Genomic DNA, 19,858 nt, shown 5'->3' on the forward strand with positions numbered 1-19,858 from the left:
TGTTAAGACCCTAGTTTTTTTTTTTTTTAAGCTCACCAAATCTTGGCTTTCAACCAGTGTCAGAGCCATGCTCATCAGAGAAATTGATACACTCCAGGATTTAACAGTTCATGTTGTTAGGTAGAGAACAAAATGCAAAACTGAAATGTCTGCAAGCCACACGTTATATAAAGTTAAAACAAAGAAGCAAGGAAACAGTAGCTCACTAGACTGCATGGAGGTAATTTCCACCTAAGATACTTGGGTTGCTAGAGAAATAGAGTGGGAGAAAACTCCCTACATTAATCTTCACATCTGATTAGGTTTCTGGTCAGCATAACCTAGGTTCTGAGTTAAGCATTAAACAAATCTCGTCTCCACAAGGCTAGGTTCAAACAGTGCCACAAAGTTTTCCAACATTATTTAATTGATTATTCAGGAACAAAAGATAGACAAACAGTAGGCTATGCAGACAAAAACAAACAAACAAACAGGACACTAACCTGTCTGCAATAGTCTAGAAGAATAACACATTTACAGGTTGGTCAATTTATCCCACCCAGGGATCTCCTGAGCTAAGTTTTACCTTGTGCACACTGGAGCATTTCTGGGTTTCTTGATCTTGATCTGACCTATTCCTGTCTCTTAGTGGTGACCTGTTTTGATGTAAAAATTGTCCAATAATTCACTGACATGTTTTACTGTCAATCATACTTAACAAAATTCAGAAACATTTTAATAAGTGGTTTTTTTATATGCTCATCATTCACTCTCAGTAAACAAAAACCAGTGGAGTCCAAGTACCTATTTCAGCAACCTTATATAGATGTATTAGTTACATAGGAGGTATAGATATAATGAAATTTTACAGAGGGCAGAAGGGGAAGATCTATATCAGGTAAAATAATAAACTCATCTATAAACACTAAGAATATAGTTGGAATTTTCATACTAACCCATTCATTAATACTAGAGCTTTAGCTAGTTAGTGAAAATACTCATCTTAATAGAGGTAATAAAGTTAAGCCAAAATTATTTTATCACTAACCAGTTAATAACTAGAACTAAAGTTGGATATGAGCTCAGCTCTACAAGCTCTAGCTAATTATACTTCTTACTGTCTTAAGGTAATGGACGCATTAAACCAAACTGGAAATATTCTCTTATGGCAAAGCAAACAACATATTTAATAGAGTAATAGCCAGAGAAAGGATGGTTTGCAGAGTCACAGGGGATAAAATCTTTTAAGCATAATGAGAGAGGGGGCAACTATGTGACCCAGTGGATAAAGTACTGGCCCTGGAGTCAGGAGAACCTGAATTCAAATCTGACTTGACAGATTTACTAGCTGTGTGACCCTGGGCACATCGCTTAATCTCGATTGCCTCAAAAATAAGATAAGATAAGATAAAATGAGTTGATTTGACTGATGGTCAAGGGTAAAATAAGGTACATCTAGAGCTAAGTCTAGATGTAGTAGGCAACTGATACTACCACCAAAAAGAACAGTGGAGATCCATGGCACAGAGTCAAGTCTTCCAGGTCATGGTTTCTGGCCTATGTACAGAAAGGACTGACAAAAAGATTGCCCAGTAGTGAGGAGCATAATACACATAATAAAGTCAAACATGCAAGCTAGATGTTTAGAGAATATCTTGTTTCCTTAGTTATCATTTATGCTGGCTCAAATTAATTTGCAGAAAGTATCTCTGGAAGCATGGAAAAGTACCTAACCTAGACAGTTATTTGTAACAGAAGACTTTCAGCTCTACCCAAATCTAGAGGTAGAAAAAGAAATATTTGATCTTAATCTGAAGACACTGGCCTGACTTTTGTTATCTGCCTGCATTGGCAATGACTAAAGGACTCTCGGCATGTCTATCCTTAAAACTGAGGGGCACTAGCCACTCTCCAAGGGCCTCCAAACTTTGATTCCATTTTCCTACCATTAAAAAATTTGGAATACATTCCCCCATAACAAAGGTGTATTTCCTTATTTAAAAATATAAGTGATGGAGCAGTACTAAAATTATGTACACAAGACTTGCACAAAAATGAAAATTAAAAAGATTCTGATAAAGATGAAATAATATTTGGTCCTGTCAAAGTGAAAAAGGAAGACTGCAAAAGCAGCAAAAACTAGGGTCTTTAATTTAGGCGAGGGGATTGCAATTGAGGATAAGAATTGTACCAGAGTACTAGAGTTCCTGGAGGGGCAGAGGGGGTAGTGTCTAAATAGCTTCAAAGGGAGGGAGTCTTATGGAAGGCACAGCCTCACAAAGCTAGTACAAAAGTTGTTTTTCATAACACCTGAAAGTCCATACGGAAAGCTGGGGAGGCTTGACCAGATATCAGAGCAGCAGGTTGCAGGTGCAGCAATGGGGAGTTTCCAGAGATGTCACAAGATCGGCTCCAACTGCTCTAACCATGGGGTCAATGGGACCAGAGTCAGGTAGCCCCTTCTGATGACTGAGTTCAGCAATCCTGGAGTCAATGTCGAACCAATGAAGTTTTGAGTAGGGAAGTGATAAGATTAAGTCTGAATTTTTCTTTGAAAATCATTTTAGCTCCTATTTGGATGATGAACTGATTTTGAGGGGAAAAGATAATATAATCATAACTCATTCATGCTTGATCATCATACTACTCATTGTTGAAAAGTGTATGTGAAGGTATTTTGGAGACGGTATTACCTAGCCACTACCTTGGAGCTCAGAACCGACTTCTCTGATTGTTTGGGAGGCAGGACGTATAAGGACAATGGGGGTGGGAAGAGGTAAGAAATGGTGATGAGGTTATATACAATAACCATTCAAGGGGCACCGCCATCCCCAACCTTTCCCCTGCTGGGGCCTTTGCACAAAGGGCCACTCACAGCTCTGACTGCCTGCTTCTTCTCTCTCAACTCTAACTACTCTGACCAACTTCCTCTGGGCTCTGCTTTATCTACCTTTCCTGCTCCACCTGTTCAGCAAGCTCCTCCCACAACAGACTCATGTGACTCAAGCAGGTCACATGGGTCTATTAATGGATGGGAAAGATCTTCCCATTAAGCAAAAATACTTTAATAATACATCTATTTCATCTCCAAAACAGATTATCATTTCCAACTTTACAGAGAGTAGGAATAAAATACCTGCAGCAACCTAGTGAGGTTGGGTAAGAGGGGCAGGCAGGTCCAGAGCCACCATGTCTGTACAATTTTTTCTTCATTCTTTTATCTTCAAGAGAAGTACTGGGCAATAATTATGTCTATTTATCACACATTATATATCTATAGTCTAGGGTTGCAATAAGGGGATTTAGGATAAATATTACTTTCCCTCATTGCTCTAATAGTTAGCTTAGTTTCTTTCTACCAAATATTTGGTACAGAAAAGATTATCACAAATAGTATACCTTTTTATCAAAATAAGTAGTAAACAGGAGTTGAAGGTATTACACATATTAAAGTAAAAAATGAATACAAGAGTACATGGATTCTTCAGGACAAAGCATGCTCTCACCGTGGGTTGGGAGGACTCTGCTTTTAGCTTTCTCTAAGGATGCAGGTATGTGCAGGTACACATTGTTATGGGGTCTAATGCCTCTCAGTCAAATCAAGGCGTCATGTCTCACTTCACATATGAAGCACCCAGGTTCACAAGGGCTGTCCCTAAAAGAAAATCACTCTAAACTTGAGTTGGGAGTACAGTTACCTCAACATTAGAAAAGGATATTAGCGGAGGATTCCAATTATGTAAACTTCTTTTTTAATTGACCTGTGATTTCATCAGTTTAGGGAGCTCACAATGAAGAAGTCCCTGTACCAAGGCAGATTGTTACTTTCTCTGCCACTTAGAGTCTTCAGAAATTTCCTGGGCCACTGAGAGATTAAGTGACATAGACAGCAAGTATATGTCTGAGGTAGGACTTGGACCATGGCCTTCTGGCTTCTCACAGTAGTTCCCTGTTCACTATTGCACATTGTTTGTCAACTGTATTTAAATCTATGAAGAGATAAATAATGGCATACATTTGTATAGGGCTTTAAACTCTATAAAGTGCTTCCTATTATCAAAGATGGAGTTAGAAGGTAAATGACCATTGAACTAAATGCTCAAAGCATTTCGCAGATGTGTTGTGGTATGGTGGTGTGACTGGTGTGTTATCATCTGATACCATTTAGAATAAAGATGTTTTAACTTTGTGCATATGGATTTGCTTGTCCTAATATCTGTCTCAATTTCCCTTAGTGCATCCCATGGCCAAGTTCAACTGAAAGAGATTGGGAAATGCCAAAAGAAATGAAATATTCTTACTTCAATTCCCCATTACTCAACTACTTTAAAAGAAGGAATCATCTTAGTCAACTTTCCATAAGAATTCGTTACATCTTCCCATTTTAACATTCTACTCAATAAAGTATTTGTTCATGAGAATTATCCCTTTTTATTCAGAAATTAACACCTTCAGATGCTTGTAAAGTACTTAGTTAATGGACAGAACATGACACATGTACAACAGCATATAAAGAACAGAACACAGCTGTTACAGTATGTAAAGGGAGAATCATTGGAAATTCTTTGCCACTTTGTCATAAAATTCATACAAGATTATGAATTTTGAGCAAGAGACTTAGAATGGATAAAGTTGAATCCCCTTATTTTATGGCTGGTTAGAAAGAAAGGCTCATTGGCTTACCTAAGGTCACATGGTAATAACTTATCAGAGAAATTCAATCCCTCTGGTTCAAAATTTAGTTCAAACTAGTTAACATCAACTTAACAAGTATTCCCTGAGTGTTCATCATAAGGCTCAGAATGGTTCTAGATGAAAAAGAAACAGATAAGAAAAGTGAATTGTCAAGCTCCTAAGGGGCAGACCTTGAAGAAAATATTCAGAAGACATTATCAAAGACTCAGTTTTCTGACTTGTTCTGGGTCACAAATTCCTTACGGATAAGTTCTCCCAATGGTTTGGTATGTGTGTGGTAGATTATAACTAGAAAATTGTTTCAGGAAAAAAGGAAAGTCAGGGGTAAAAGGTAGAGAGGGGAGAAGGGTTCAACACTAAGTTCCCCTCTTAGAGTAGAGAAATTAAGTTTTAGATATACTTAAAAATTTAATAGCATAAAAAATAAGAATTCTATTTAGTTTTATTTGGTTTAGTCATAGTTACTTCTCTGAGCTTCAGTTTCTTCATTTGTAAAATGAAAATAATAACACTTATTCTGACTGTCTCAAAGGTTATGTGAGAAAAGTACTCTGTAAACATTATATAAAGATACTATTATGATTATTAAAAATAAAAACATTAAAGTTGGTATTTCCTTCTGGTAAAATCAGAATAATCTAACATAGAATTATAAATAAGTCAAATCTAACAATTTTAATATTACATGTAAGTGGATTATATTTCCTCAGGAAAGAGTTATAGAATTTATTTAAAATTTTATAGCTGTAAATTTTTAAAAATATGATCAAAATATGTTCTTGTAGAAAATATCAAATGTGTAAAGATGAATATAGATTTAAATGAAAAGATGGCATAAAATTCATCATACAACATAAGCTCATGGAAATCTGGAATTTACTTGGTGTTACCTAACAAAGTTTAACCTAAATTAAGAATGCATTGAGACAGATAAACAAGAATATTATATTATGTTTGAAGACTTGATAGATAATAAAATAACACTCACTTTAAAACATATGCATGTCAATAAGTCAGTACTTTAAGGATAGGGCAGCTAGGTGGCACAGTGGATAGAGGGCCAGGCCTGCAGTCAGGAAGACTCATCTTCCTGAGTTGAAATTTGGTCTTAAACAAAACTAAAAGATCCCTTTCCCTCAAGGAGCTTTCAGTCTTCTAGGGGATACAATCTGTACACAAGTAAGTAAATGCAAAGTTATCTGCAAAGCAATTTTAAGACAGAGTACTCTTAACTAGCGAGTAGAAGTGAAATTTGGAAAGGCCTCATGTAGGGGTTTTCACCTGCACCATACTTTGAAGGAAGGTAGAGATTGTAGGTGGCAGGAGTCAGCTACACAGTGGAGGTCTGAAATGTCAAGTGGAGCTTTATATTTTACCTTACAGGCACTAGAGAACCATTGCAGATTTTTGAATAGTGGGGTCATGAGTCAAATCTGTTTCTCTAATATGAATTTGGTATCTTTGGCAGAGGATGAATTGGAGAAAGGAGTACCTTCTCAGGGGGGATCTATATCAATCTCTGTTGAGTAACATCAGTCTAGCCCAACTGGCCTTCTTGCAGTTCCTCACAGACAACATTACACCTCCCATTCTCATGCCTTTTCACTATACCTTAAATGGACTTCCATATCTCCACTTTGTTTTTGTCTTTTTGGATAGGGGAAGACAAGGCAATTAGGGTTAAGTGACTTGCTCAAGGTCACATAGCTAATAAGTGTTAAATGTTTGAGGCTGAATTTGAACTCAGGTCCTCCTGATTCTAGGGCCAGTGCTCTATTCACTGAGCCACCTAGCTGCCCCAATATCTCCACTTTTTAGGATTCCTACCTTCTTTCAAAGCTCAGATCAAGTTCTACCTCCTATATTAGGCCTTCCCTGATCCTTCTAGCTTCTAGAGCCTTCTTCTTGAAATGATTTTCTATCTACTTTGCATTTTTTTTGTCAGCTCTTTTAAGCTTATTAAAAGGATCAGCTCATTAATTAAAAGGCAGGTGTCAAACTGTTACTTTATACAAGCTGTGAGGTTTTTAAACATGTTACATGGGAAAGGGGGCATTTTTATATTTATTACAAGAAATCTTGCCTTAAGCTTCAATGAGCCACAGGGACTTAAAATCCACTAATTGTCAGCTGATCATCTTTAGACAGTCCAATCTTGAAAAGAAACTGGTATGTGTTCTTAGCCCTCTAGCTGAATTGCTTCTCCAAATTCTGGATGCTCAATCATAGTACCATTGCAATCATTTTTTTAAATGCCTTCACTATTTTTTTAAACTGTAATAATAATTGATTCTTTGGATAGTAAGAGAGGGTGTTCCTCCTATTCATCTGTTGAATTTTTATATTGATAAAAATCCTCTGTCCTAGCAGAAAGTAGGTCACCACCCTTAACTTGAATCAGCAAAGAGACCAAACAGAGGTTCTGGATAAGGAGTATATGTTACAATTCCTTTGAACAAGTAGTGGTGGGGCTTGTTGAGAGGATAAAGCCCTGGGAAGTGAGGGAGACAAAGGGGAAGACTTCTGAGGGGAATGGCTCAGTTATTTCTCCAGATGGAGAATTTCTAGCTTAAACAAACTTCCCAGGCTATAAACCTCCACATATGTAGAATATAGGGAGGAAAATCTCAAAGTAGCTTCCAGTCAGTGTCATATACGTTTAAAGCACTGAAAGTTCTCTCTTTGTAAGTGGAATATTCTGTAGACTTCTACTTAGCGATTTTATGTAATGTGAATTTACCTGTGGAAGTGGAGAAGGAAGGGAGGCAGGAATAGGTCGGCCTGGGACAGATATACGGTACCCCAGTTAATTGTTATTGTTCACCCTTCCTTCTCAAAGAGTACCAATGATATCAGAAGGGTGAAGTAATCTGGATTTAAGTGAGGCAGAGCTGTGCAAAGTCATCAGCCTCATTCTGTCCTCCAGAGTCCAGTGGCATGACATGTCAGGACAACTGGCAATGGCCCAGAATACAGCGGGGGACCTTGGCCTTTTTAAGCTAGGTTCTTTCCCAGGTCTCAGTTTGTCTGAACCAATACCCATTCAGTAATTAAAGGCTAGGTAAGAACTGAGGCAAAAGATTGCCTAGATTGCCTTCACAGAAGAATCTGTCTGGGAGGGGAGGCGTTTCTATCTATACCCATGGAGCAGAACTTCAATCCTCCTGAATGACTAGGCTACCTTGATTGATCTAAACTACTCTCACTTCGGCAGGTGTAAGCTTTCATGAAGGAGCTCCAGGATACAGATAAATTCTCTCAGGCTCTCATGCTGAAGGGGAATAGATTCAATTCATTCTTCTAACCCCTGAGTAGTGTTACTGATGCCCTTCCATTTACTTAAATTATGACATTTAAATCTCAAACCTAACTATTGACTTAGAAATGAGGCCAAAAAGAAGTAAAGTAAAAACATTTATAGAAACAACTCTAATGATACAAAACCAATCAGAAAATAAACATTTACTAAACACCTAAAAAAAAGAAATACTAATATCACATGCACTGAAATTAAAGCAAATTTAGGCATAATAAATACTTTACAATTTACACATAAACCAGGGGCACACTCTCCTACTAATGTCTGTAGAGGAGAGTGGGCTCACATCTAGTAGGCACTGAGACCTGATAGGAAAGCATAGAAGGGGGCAAAACCCATGTGCTTAATATAACTCATAACTTTGGACTGCAGGCTTTGATGACATTGGTTCATTCAGGAACACATGAACCACAGGAAGACATTTCTATGCTGTTTGTCTGCCGGTAGTGCTTTCTAGAGACAAATATTCTTCTCTTTTATTTTTGAACTAATGTAGCATTTACAAGCTTAATCACCCTTAAAAGGGTGTTGGAAAAGTGCTGCATTATTAAATTGCGTATCGTTCCTTTGAAGTCAGAGGAATGCAAAGCTGGCAATTTTTCTGTCTACTACATTGCAGCCCAAATAGGACACCAATCACTATATCAACTGAACAGCATTGAGATTATTAGCAAAATAGCTCAAATTGACTCTGCGCAAAGCAAACTAACAGCGAATACTTTCATCACTAGAATTCTGCATCACCCAATTAGATTTTTAGCCTCTATTCCTATACAGCAAAGCAGCTACAGAGTTTGTCTTCCCCCCTCTTTTGCTTTTCCTTCTCCAACTAGAAGGGTGCAACATGGAGAAATAGGTGCTTCTGACAGTCTTAAACTGCTGCAACCATTAGGGAGTTCTGAAGGGCAAGAGCAGAAGTCCATCTATTTAGCCAATCAAGAACAAGCAACAGAAGCCTCATTGTCAGTTGACTGCTCTGCTCTGAATTCTTCAAATATCCCTCATGAAGCTGCTTTTCTTTTACTGTTAAATATTTCCTCTTCTGCCAGGTTCTTTAATCTCTGCCTCACAACTCAGCCTGTAGTGAAAAGGCTGTCTCCCACATATAGCATAGGGTGTCATATATGGCTCGCAGGTAGATGGAATAGATAGATTCATCTGTGTGCCTCTTTCCACTCTCTAAGGGAGACTGTAATTCCTACCAACAGGGAAGGCAGGGAATTGGGGCCAGAACCTGGCCATTCTACTCTCCTTGGAAAGAGAGTATAGAGCTAGTATTTATACACAAACACCCCCCCCCCACACACACACACAGACGACCTGAAAGTTTGGTTAAAAGAGGCAAACAGGTTAGGTGATATATATTTTATGTCATTTATTCCCTTAAAGCTAGCACATATGTGCTGCACAGAGCCAAAACATAAGTTCTGACTGCCTGATACAAGAATGACAAAGTTTTTATATGTTTTAGGATGGTCCCAGGATGTCTATGTCCTCAGATTCATAGTCTCCATATGTTTTTAGTAAGGAAGTTTCTTAGTTGAATAAGTTGTAAATACAAATTGACACGACAATTAACAAAGTAGTGTCAGTTGGAAATTATGATCCCAGGATACCTGAGCCTCCCCCAAATAGCACACACCTCTAAGAGAGATAAGAGAAGTCCCATTATTCAGCCTTATCTGGTCTTTGAAGTTGCTAATACAGGAAAGGGCAATTTTAGGGCAAAGCAAAGCAGTCTGATTGATTAGTTCAGGCTTTGACCCTTACTGGGGTTCAAATATTGTCAATAAATACATACATATACACATACATACATACATACATATAAATATATACACACAAGTACATTTACGTATATAGTATATATGGCATACGTATGTGTGTATATGGTATGTGTATATTATGTATATACGATGTACATATAGTCTATATATTCTATATGTATATATGTGTATATATACACATGCACATATACCTCTCCCTTAAATATTGTTAATCTGGGAGATGTAGTTTTCAGGTTTGAGCCAAACTCCTGATTACTGTTTTTTGATGGGGAAAGGAAGACTCCAAACTTTATTTCCAAGGCTTGACTTCCTTTCTACCAAATACCAGTTTCACAATGAATACACGGAGCAAAAAGCAAAGAAACCCATATATCCAAGTCAATAGCAAAAGAGAAATCAGAGAAAATATACATAAGAAAATATATACCAGGCAATACAGAGTGCAGAAGCTCCATGAGAGAGTTCCAGATCTCACCCAAAGGGTAATTCTGCAAAGTCTCTAGTGTAGCAAGCTGGGCATAGGGATATGATGGAGATCAGTAGCTACTCTCATGGTGGTTTCTTCCCAAAAGCTTTTTTTCTCCAGTAGCCTGAAATGGGATTGGCATCATCCATTTTTTTTCTCAAAACTGGAAGCCAGAGGCAGCTAGATAGCACAGTGAATAGAATACCAACCTTGGAGTCAGAAGGTCCTGAGTTCAAATTGAGCCTCAGACATTTAACACTTAGTAGCCATGTGACCTTGGGCAAGTCACTTAATCCCAATTGCCCTGCCCTGCCCCCTCCAAAAAGCCAAAAAAAAAAAAAAAGCTGGAAGCCAGAAGAGTCTAAAGAGACTTGAGAGCCTAATGAATAATCTGAATGATCTGTCCTTTCTCCTTTTTTTTTTTTTTTTTAACCAGCTCCACTCAAGTAGGCCAAAGACATTGATCTCTGCCAATGAGGAGCAAGTCCCATACAATTGGCCCTTTGGGGCTCAGGTTACACTTCTATCTCTAATACCTGAATCTCCACCCATATTTTTCAGGATGCCTTTAATCAGTAACCCTTCCCTCCAACCCCTCACTTCTGAGATTGCCTTATGCTTACACTGTATATTTTGTACATAGTTATTTGAACATCTCCCTCATTAGAGTGTGAGCTTTTTAAGGGTAAAGTGTGTCTTTTTTCTCTTTCTTTATATCCCTAGTATTTAAAAGCACAGCACCTGTCACATTATTGTTGTTATAGTTCAGTTGTTTCATCTGTGTTCAACTCTTCATTACCCAGCATTGTATGTCGATTTAATGACAGCATGCTTGCCCAGGGTTCTAGATAATGGATGATGTTCTCATGCTTTCCCAGTTACCAATGAAGTGAAACGAGGTTGTGTGCTTGCTCCCATGCTTTTTAGGATGACGTTGTCAGTCATGTTGTCAAATGCTTTCAATGAAGATGAACACAGAATCCAAGTCAGCTACTGTACTGATGATAAGTTCTTCAATTTGAAGAGGCTGCAAGCCAAGACTGAAGTGGAGGGAGTGTTGGCACATGATTTTCTGTTTGCAGATGATTGTGCCCTCCATGCAACCTCTGAAGCTGAGGTGCAACAAAGTGTGGCTCAATTCTGTGCTGCTTGGGCTAACAATTAACACCAAGAAAACGAAGGTGCTCCATCAGCTGCCGCGACACCACCCATGCATGGAACCATCAGTTATAGCAAATAGAGAAGTTCTGAATGCTATAGAAAAGTTCCCTTTCCTTGGTAGTGCACTTGCTGGGTATGTGCACATTGATAATGAAGTTGGCGCACACATTGACAGAGCTAGCTAGCTCAGTGTTTGGGAGGCTCTGAAGAAAAGGGAGAGAAGAGGTGTTAGACTTACTACCAAAAGTCTACAGAGCCATTGTGCTGACTTCATTGTTGTATGCTGGGGAAACCAGGACAATCTACCAGCGCCATGCCAGGAAATTGAATCGCTTCCATTTGAATTGTCTTAGGAAGATTCTGAAGATTACCTGGCAGGATAAGGTATCAGATACTGAGGTTCTTACTCGAACTAAAGTGCCAAGCATTCAAACTCTGCTTTAGAGAGTGCAACCCTGATGGCATGGCCATATTGCTCGAATGCAAAATATATGCTGGCCGAAAAGACTTTTATAGAGAACTCACACAGGGCAAGCATTCACATTGTGGTCAGAAGAAGCTATACGAGGACACTCTCAAAGTTTCAAGAACTTTGGAATTGATTGTGTGATATGGGAGCCACTGGCTCAGGACCACACAGCATGGTGTGACCACATCAGAGAAGGTGCTGTGCTCTATGAGCAAAGCAGAATTGATACAGCTCAAAGAAAATACAGGATGTGAAAATTTGGAGAATCCACCCCAAATGTTCCCATGAACTACTTGTGCCAGAGCTGTGGTAGAGCATTCGAGCTCGAATCGGTTTGACCAATCACAGTTGGACACACCGAAACTTGACTTTAGCATAGTCAGGCCATTTTGGTCCTCTTAGGGAATGAAGGATGACAACTAACCAAGGGCTTTTCTTGGCAAAGACACGAGCATGCTTTGCTCTTTCCTTCTCCAGCTATTTTTTTTTTTTGACAGAGGAAGAACTGAGCCGCATGAGGTTAAGTGACTTGCCTAGGGTCACACAGCTAGAAAGGGTCTGAGGACAGATTTGAACTCAAGGAGATGAGTGTTCCTGACTTCATGGTTGGCACTCTATCAATTGTAGGACCTAGCTGTCCCCTTGGCACATAGTGCTTAATACTTGCAAATAGACTGAGGACTCTTACTTATAGGCTTATCTTCATTTATTTGTTAACAACTCACTAAATCTGGCTTATGAAATAAACAGTCTTTATTTAATCATCCATATGAGTATACATATGCAATACATATACAATATGATATACTCATATACTTGAGAAGTATAGGAAAATAGCCTTAGTTTAATAAAATTACTAAAAAACCAAAATATTTAAATAACAAAAGAATTCTCAGGTGGGACAAATATTATGGAACAGAAAATGAACTGTGGCATAAATAAATATGAAAGTTTAAATTACTTTGTAAGGGATATAGGGTGATGTTTCCTTTGTATGTGAACAGTGATAACTTAAAGAGAGCTGAGAAAGAGCTTTTATTTATTAAACCTGATAATATGGGAGTATGACAAAGCATAGTTGTAAGTACACTAAATATGATGGAGGATTGTTTTGAGAATTGATTTGTGATAGGAGCTGGAGTTCATTATGAAACCTCAGCTCATTTCATATAACTATTTTAAGAGAGTATAAAATTGAAAAAAAAAATCATAAAAATTTTTTAACTGCCTGGAGACATTTGGGCCTGTGGTTAAATTTGCAGGGTCTGTGCTTTCCCCTCCTAGGCTGAGCTAAGCTTGGCAGATACTTCAATTTATGGCCAGGGAAGTAAGGCAGGGGTCCCAGGCTCCCAGCCCAGGTTCCTAAGTCTTTGGGACTTTATTACAATTCTGTTCAGATTTTTGGAAGGTCACCTCAGAAGTTTTCGCTTTTATTCCATTCACTTCATTCCCCCATCCTTTTTCATTTTCTTCTATGTTTCATGCTTAGAAATGTCAATTCATGATGGGGGCAAAAGGTTGGATGAAAGCAACATTATGTGAGAGTCACTCTTTGTCAATGAGAATGGGAATTTGAAGATCTTCCCTGCCCCTTACTAGACCTGGGGGGAGGGGGGGGAGTTTGAAGACCTCCCCTGCTTTGAAAGTAAACTCTGCTCCCTAATAGGCTGAATGTAGTCACAAGGAGCCTGTGATGGAGGAAATTTACTAAAGGGTGGAGCAGAGCCCACAGGAAGCTTCCCTGCTGTGAAGATAAACTCTGCTCCCTAATAGGCTGAATGTAGTCACATGGAGCCTGTGATGGAGGAAATTTACTAAAGGGTGGAGCAGAGCCCACAGAAAGCTTGGAGTATGTAGACTATTATTTTGTTGTTCAGTCATTTCAGTCATGTCTGACTCTTTGTGAACCATTTGGGAGTTTTCTTGGCAAAGATACTAAAGTAGTTTACCATTTCCTTCTCTAGCTCACTTTACACATGGAGAAACTGAGGCATACAGTGTCAAGTGACTTGCCCAGGATCACACAAGCTACTAAGTGTTTGAGGCAGATCTGAACCTAGGTTTTCCTGACTTGAGACCTGGCACTCTAGCCACTCTAGCTGTCCCATAACATATCATAGTAAGTATTAAGTATGGGTTGTCAAAAAAGACATGGGACAGAGCCTTTTTTGCAAATGTAGAAAACAGGACAGGTGCATGAGACATAGTAAGAGACTTCCTTCTTGGGCGGGTTGGGGTGAGAATGAGTTTTGGAGAAATGGCATTACTGGTTGCTGGAGGGACTTTATATGAGGCTGAAACAATTAGCTCTCCCTGTTTCTGGGGGCTGCTGGCTGTCTTGGGCAGAGCCTTTGTAAATCCCAGTATAGGGACTGACATCATAAAAACTGCAAATGAGAAGATTATCTTGGACCGACTACAGTGGCAGAGACTCGGGGCAGGAAGACCTTTCTGGAGTCTTCTGCAAATTAGCTTAGCAGATTTGTATCTACTACGGGCATCTACCACAGATAGGCCACTGTGTTTAAAGCTTTGGGGGATAATAAAAAAAACAGTAAAAGACGAGGCCCTGGATTTTATTGCAGCCATTAGCCACCTAATTGCAAAATCTGTATGTGCTGAAGTATTGCTCCACAAAACTCTCCCTTTCTTCAGTATCATTAACATGATCAAGGGGCATTTATTGAGTTTCTGCTAAGTGTGAGGAACTGTCCTAGGCCTTGAGGACACAACCCCCTAAATGCAGAATTAGAAAGGGGTGGTGGTGGCTGTGAAAAGTATAGAGGAAGAGTGGAATCTGAGACATGTTTTGGAGAAGGGCTGGCAAAACGTATTCTTTTTAATAAAATGTTTTTTAAAAAACTCAATTCACTAAAACACAGCAAGGAAGGGTAATGACAACTTTTTTCATCAAGCAGCTTTTCAATTTATACCCTGTTCTTTTCCTATTGCTATTTAAAGATAATAAATGTGTTTCACAATTGCTGTTAAAAAATAGTTAAACCCAATTTTATAACACTTTGAGGTAAGCAGTCATTATTCAATAAAATGTGTTGGGAAAATTAGCTATCAGCAGGGGAGAAATGAAAAGACATATCACACTACAAAAAGATACAAAATTCTAATATGATTAATGGTCTAAAGCTAAAAAAGAAAACAAATTTAGAAGACATATTTTATTCCAATTTGCAAGGATAAAAAAATTATCAAAAAGTAAAATATCAAAGCAATGAATTTCACTATACAAAATAAAAAATTTGTATAACAAACTCCAAAATAGCCAAAAAGAAACACCAGAGAAAAATATTTCCTGAAAATACACCCAATAAATACTCAGAGTCCAGTATTTGTAAGCACTTGACACAAATGTTTGAGATGGTAACCCAGTCTTCAGTGGATAAATGGTCAAAGAATAGAAAAAGAATTTTTTCAAAGAGATAACAAATTATAGTCATTTTAAAATATCTTCAGACTTTGTAATATCTTCATATACTCAAATAGATCTGAAATCTCATTGACATGAGTATTCCCTCCACTAATGCAGATTACAATTAGGCTATACTTCCATCTCCTCTACACTTCTTGTTCATTTAATAGGTTCATAGGTCTAGAACTGAAAGGGACATCAATAGAGCACCTAGTCCATTTTCTTAATTTTATGGAGAAACATGAGGCCAATAGAGTTTAGGAGACTTCACCAAGTCACAGAATTCATTATGGTGATTCACCCAACATGATCATGGCCTTTCTTTCTTTATTGTGATGTCATGAAGATATAGATGAAGATATAATGGAGCACACGGACTGTTCAATGAATATTCCTTACTGTTGCCCCATGACCAACTCTGATGTTACCATTTATTCTGTTTCTCCTTCATACTTGCTTGTAATGTATTGCATTCGGCTTCTACTCACCATGTACTTTCCCAATGCTCTTCAGGTAATTTTCAATTTAAATTCAGTAAATGGTATACCACAATTCACAGCCATACAACAGTACCACCAAAAAAAAATGGCATTAAAAACATGAGGTTCTTTTTTGTACTTAAGAGAAGCTTAAAATCATAAAAGAAATTTAAAATTTCCATAATAAGATCCATCCCATCCATCTCCTCTTGTTCCATTTTGTGCTCAAGTCATTGTCCATTTCCATTTTTTACAAATATATATATATATATATATATTATAGATATATATATATATTATAGATATCTATGTAGCCCATGGTATGAAGTCACTCTAAGCTCTATCCTCGCAGGAACTAGATCCAGGCTTGGGTACTTGGCCTAAACAGGTCACATTCTCTTTGCTTTGTATACTTCATCCAGAATTTACTCTAGTTAATCTTTAAAAAAACATTTTTATACTGAATTTAATGAACATTTTCTCATACAAGGTAGAATAGAAAAAGAGGATTATATAGGAAACTAATAATCTCCATAATGTACTGATTGCTTAAAAAAATAGTATGTAAATACTTGCTGCTTTCAAAGCTTCCTTGCTTATTTGTATTTCCCTCTGAAGTTCATTCTATTCCCTTCTATACATCTTATACATTGATAGAGATGTCTTTTGTTTCACTGATCACCAAAATTTCTCCCAATACTCTCCTCCCCCAAGAGCTATCCCATATAACACAGTTTTCTTTTCAAACACAATATAGACTTTTAACTACTCTAGTCTGTGATGGCTGTTGATGATAGCCTCCCTGACTCATCTTTCTGGTCTCTAAAATAACCTCCACAGTTAGCCTGGCACAAACTGCTCAGCTTTTCTCCCAGCTGCAGGGCCAGGTTTTGCTGGGCTGTTGGTTCAATGTGGTATGTCATGACTGTCTGTGTTGGCTGGTCCCAAGAGTTCATAAGCTCCTCGTTGATAATCATTTTGTTGATGATGAAGTGAAGAGTGGGCAGATCCAGCTAGAACGTATCATGTCTCTACGTTAATAATGTCAAAGACACAGGTGCAGGTGAAAAGATAGGAACACAATAACTCTTCCTGGATCTTCCTAGCTAGCATGGTCTCAAATTTGTTGGCCTCAGTGAACAAATCTCAGACTTTTCTATTCATCTCCTTGATAATAAAACTGTGGTAAGTCTTTCAGTTACCCATATTCATGACTTTAGAAGCTGCTGCTAAATGTTCCTTCATTGATTCAGGGGGACTGAGCAAGGGTTGCTGCTCATCCACTTGCAAATGGTGGTAGAAATGTTTGCTATGCCTGTAGGGTTAATGGAATACACGTTATTCCCTTTCCATTAATAAGCCTATGGGACCACATCTCCCTTTTTCCCCTTGGAACATGGGCCATGTTCCCAGGTCTAAAGGTACCCAAGTATTTCAAACACAGATGTCTTGCTGCTTTGAACTTAGGCTCAGTTCATAGTTGTGGCACATCCTGAGTCACATAGAACCCATCAGGTAATTCAGGGAGATTTATATTGCCTTGAGGGAGGAGCTTGCTTAAGGGTGAGGCTTGCTTGCAGGAAGACTTTCACACCTTTTGGCACTGGGCCAATTAGGCACTGAGTCATATGTGTTATGATGCCTTTTGACTCTGAGGCAGACTTGAAAACTATATATACTGGGAGGTTGGTATTTCGCTTTGGGGCTCCCTCAAGGGAAGAATGTTTCTTTGTGACTTGGTCAGATGAGACTCTGGTAGCCGTTGCTAATGAGCCTTCCCCTTCCCCCCCCCAACCCCAACTGTGCCTGAACCCAGATGTTGGTGCTCCCTGGTCTTGTGATTAGGTACCTACTACTCTGGTTAGATAGTTGGAGCCCTGTCTATTGGATTCTTTCTTAGACTACTTATTTGTTTGTTAATTAAAGTAATATTGTTGACCCCTTTAAAGCTGTCTTTCCTTTAGAAAAGCAGATCAAAGAACCTGGGCTAGCAACACACCCTGTGTGCTAGTGGGGCTGCTAATACAGTGCCTCTGAGCGTCACTTCATGGGCTGCCATGTATAGGATCTCTAGAAGCATGGTAGATACCAAATAGAAAGTAGAAGGGCACATGGTATCAAAGCTCCATCTTCTGTTCCAGGCTTTGCTCCTGCAGGCTCCTGAGCAGTAGACTCTGCCATAGCAGTTCCCTAGCATGGTCGCTAGACTGATTTTCCAGGAGAACGTTGTGTGCATCCTTGGTTAGGCCCTGGTGAAAAGCACAGATGCCCAACTGCACCATGGAATGGTTATAAAGGATCTGCACAGGAAGGTCTGCATGCTGAATGTTGTCCTGCAGGTGGCTCATGAGCATGAGGTCTTAAGCCTAGTACCAGGCTCAAGAGTGAAGGGCATGATGGTAGATGTGGCAGAGGATTACACATGTACAAATTCTGTCTGTCAAATCCTTGGTTTATATGTACTTGCGAAACCTCCCCATCAGAACAGCTGAATTCTACCCCTCAACTTCAGTCTGATCTTGTTCTGACTTTGAGGACCAAGGTAACAAGGCGCTGCTGTTGGGTGTTATAGTCAAACTTATAGTAGTTATGGTGCATATGACAAAGAGTTGTACAGCAGATCTCAGTTCCTTTTTAACCACAGGTAGTGCTGAGTGCACTCAATAATGGCACAGGCATGGGTCTCATCTTAAGATGCTCCACATAATCTTGGGAAGGAAGATTTGTGTTCTGCATGATTTGGGTAAACTATTCATCTATCCTTTCTATGAGAGTTAGGATACAACCACGAACGTGAAGTGGCTGCTCTCTCTTCCAGGATATTCTGTCCAATAGAGCTGCTGAGATTTGCAAATAAGATATTTATCAATTCATTGATGGAGTCTGAGCACTTCTGCTATCTCTCTAGATTTATGTACATGGCCAGGTTGTGATTATAGTCATAGAAAAAAGCAATGATTTTGAATTTGATCTTAACAATAACTCCTTACCCTAGATTATTTCCTTCTGCAATCTGAACCAGCAGTTGCAGCAGGTCAATTTGGGTTGCATGATCAGTTCCATTTTTGCCATGAGCTTGCAGGATCTCATTAAACTTCTTTACTATAATCGCATGGATAATCTCTATTCCTTTGGCAAACATCCTAAATTTTGAGTGGTACCCTGCCTTGAACCCTCTCCCACACCACTCCCTTTCATTATCCTCCTCTTCTTCACCATCTAGGAAATTGGATTTTAAGTCATGATTTCTCTTGACTTTCTCTCTTCACTTCTTCTCTGAAGCCTTTTTGTTTACACTGCTCTCTTTTTTAAGTAACTTGGAAGTTAACAAAGTATATTTCCCATCATTCTCTTCTGAGTAAGAGTCTGAGGAAGTGGAATCTGAACCCCAATCGTCATCATTGATTAAATCCTGAGAGTCCTCATCTTCATCCTCCATCTTCTTGAGGAACTTGTGACTTTCCACAGATGATGCCTCAGACTTCTTCAGGAAACGTGTAGCACTAGGACCATCTTCATCTTTATCTGAAGAGGAAGAACATTCCGTGTCTTCATTTTTCTCCATGTCCTCATCTGAAGACTGCTCAGTGTTCTGCTTATAGTTGGTGATCTGGGCTTCATAATCCCAATTATATTTATGCATGTTCTGACACATGGTGCTCAGAACCTTTGCACTGTTCTTGGTCACTTATTCTTTCCTTTCTTGTCCTTCCATAGGTCACTGAGATAGTCCTCTTGATGAGTCAGGATGCAGATGTAGAATTGGGGGACACCCTCTTTGCTCACCATGTCCCTGGCCTTTCCAAATGCCTTTCCCAGTAGCTCAATTTTCTCAAGACATTTAGTGACATCCCAAATCTTCATGACATTACAGATGGTCTGGAAAAGGTTGGTCAGGTGCTCAAATCTTTTGTCCTTGGCACTTCTTACAACCCACTTAGAGTCCTTCTTATCTTCACTTAGCAGCAATGGCTGTTTGCCATAGTTATCCACCTAGAGTGCCAGGTCCTCCCTGGACAGGGAGACTTAGACTCATTGTCTGAGACGGCATTGAAAAATCATGACATGGAGGCAGA

At 38.9% G+C, this 19,858-nt stretch overlaps 1 long non-coding RNA gene and 1 pseudogene across 3 annotated transcripts in view; both read right to left on the reverse strand.

Annotated features, from left to right (window-relative positions):
• The window catches only part of LOC138172614 (uncharacterized), a 56,504-nt gene that overhangs the window by 26,238 nt on the left and 10,408 nt on the right, over positions 1–19,858 (reverse strand). The gene's annotated exons all lie outside the window — the stretch shown is intronic.
• Positions 17,900–19,849, reverse strand: LOC138172823 (eukaryotic translation initiation factor 3 subunit C-like protein; annotated as a pseudogene).

The sequence above is a fragment of the Petaurus breviceps genome, unplaced genomic scaffold, assembly GCF_028583685.1.
Source record: "Petaurus breviceps papuanus isolate PSGF00001 unplaced genomic scaffold, PetGlider_PUasm1.0 551, whole genome shotgun sequence".
Classification (NCBI taxonomy): domain Eukaryota; kingdom Metazoa; phylum Chordata; class Mammalia; order Diprotodontia; family Petauridae; genus Petaurus; species Petaurus breviceps.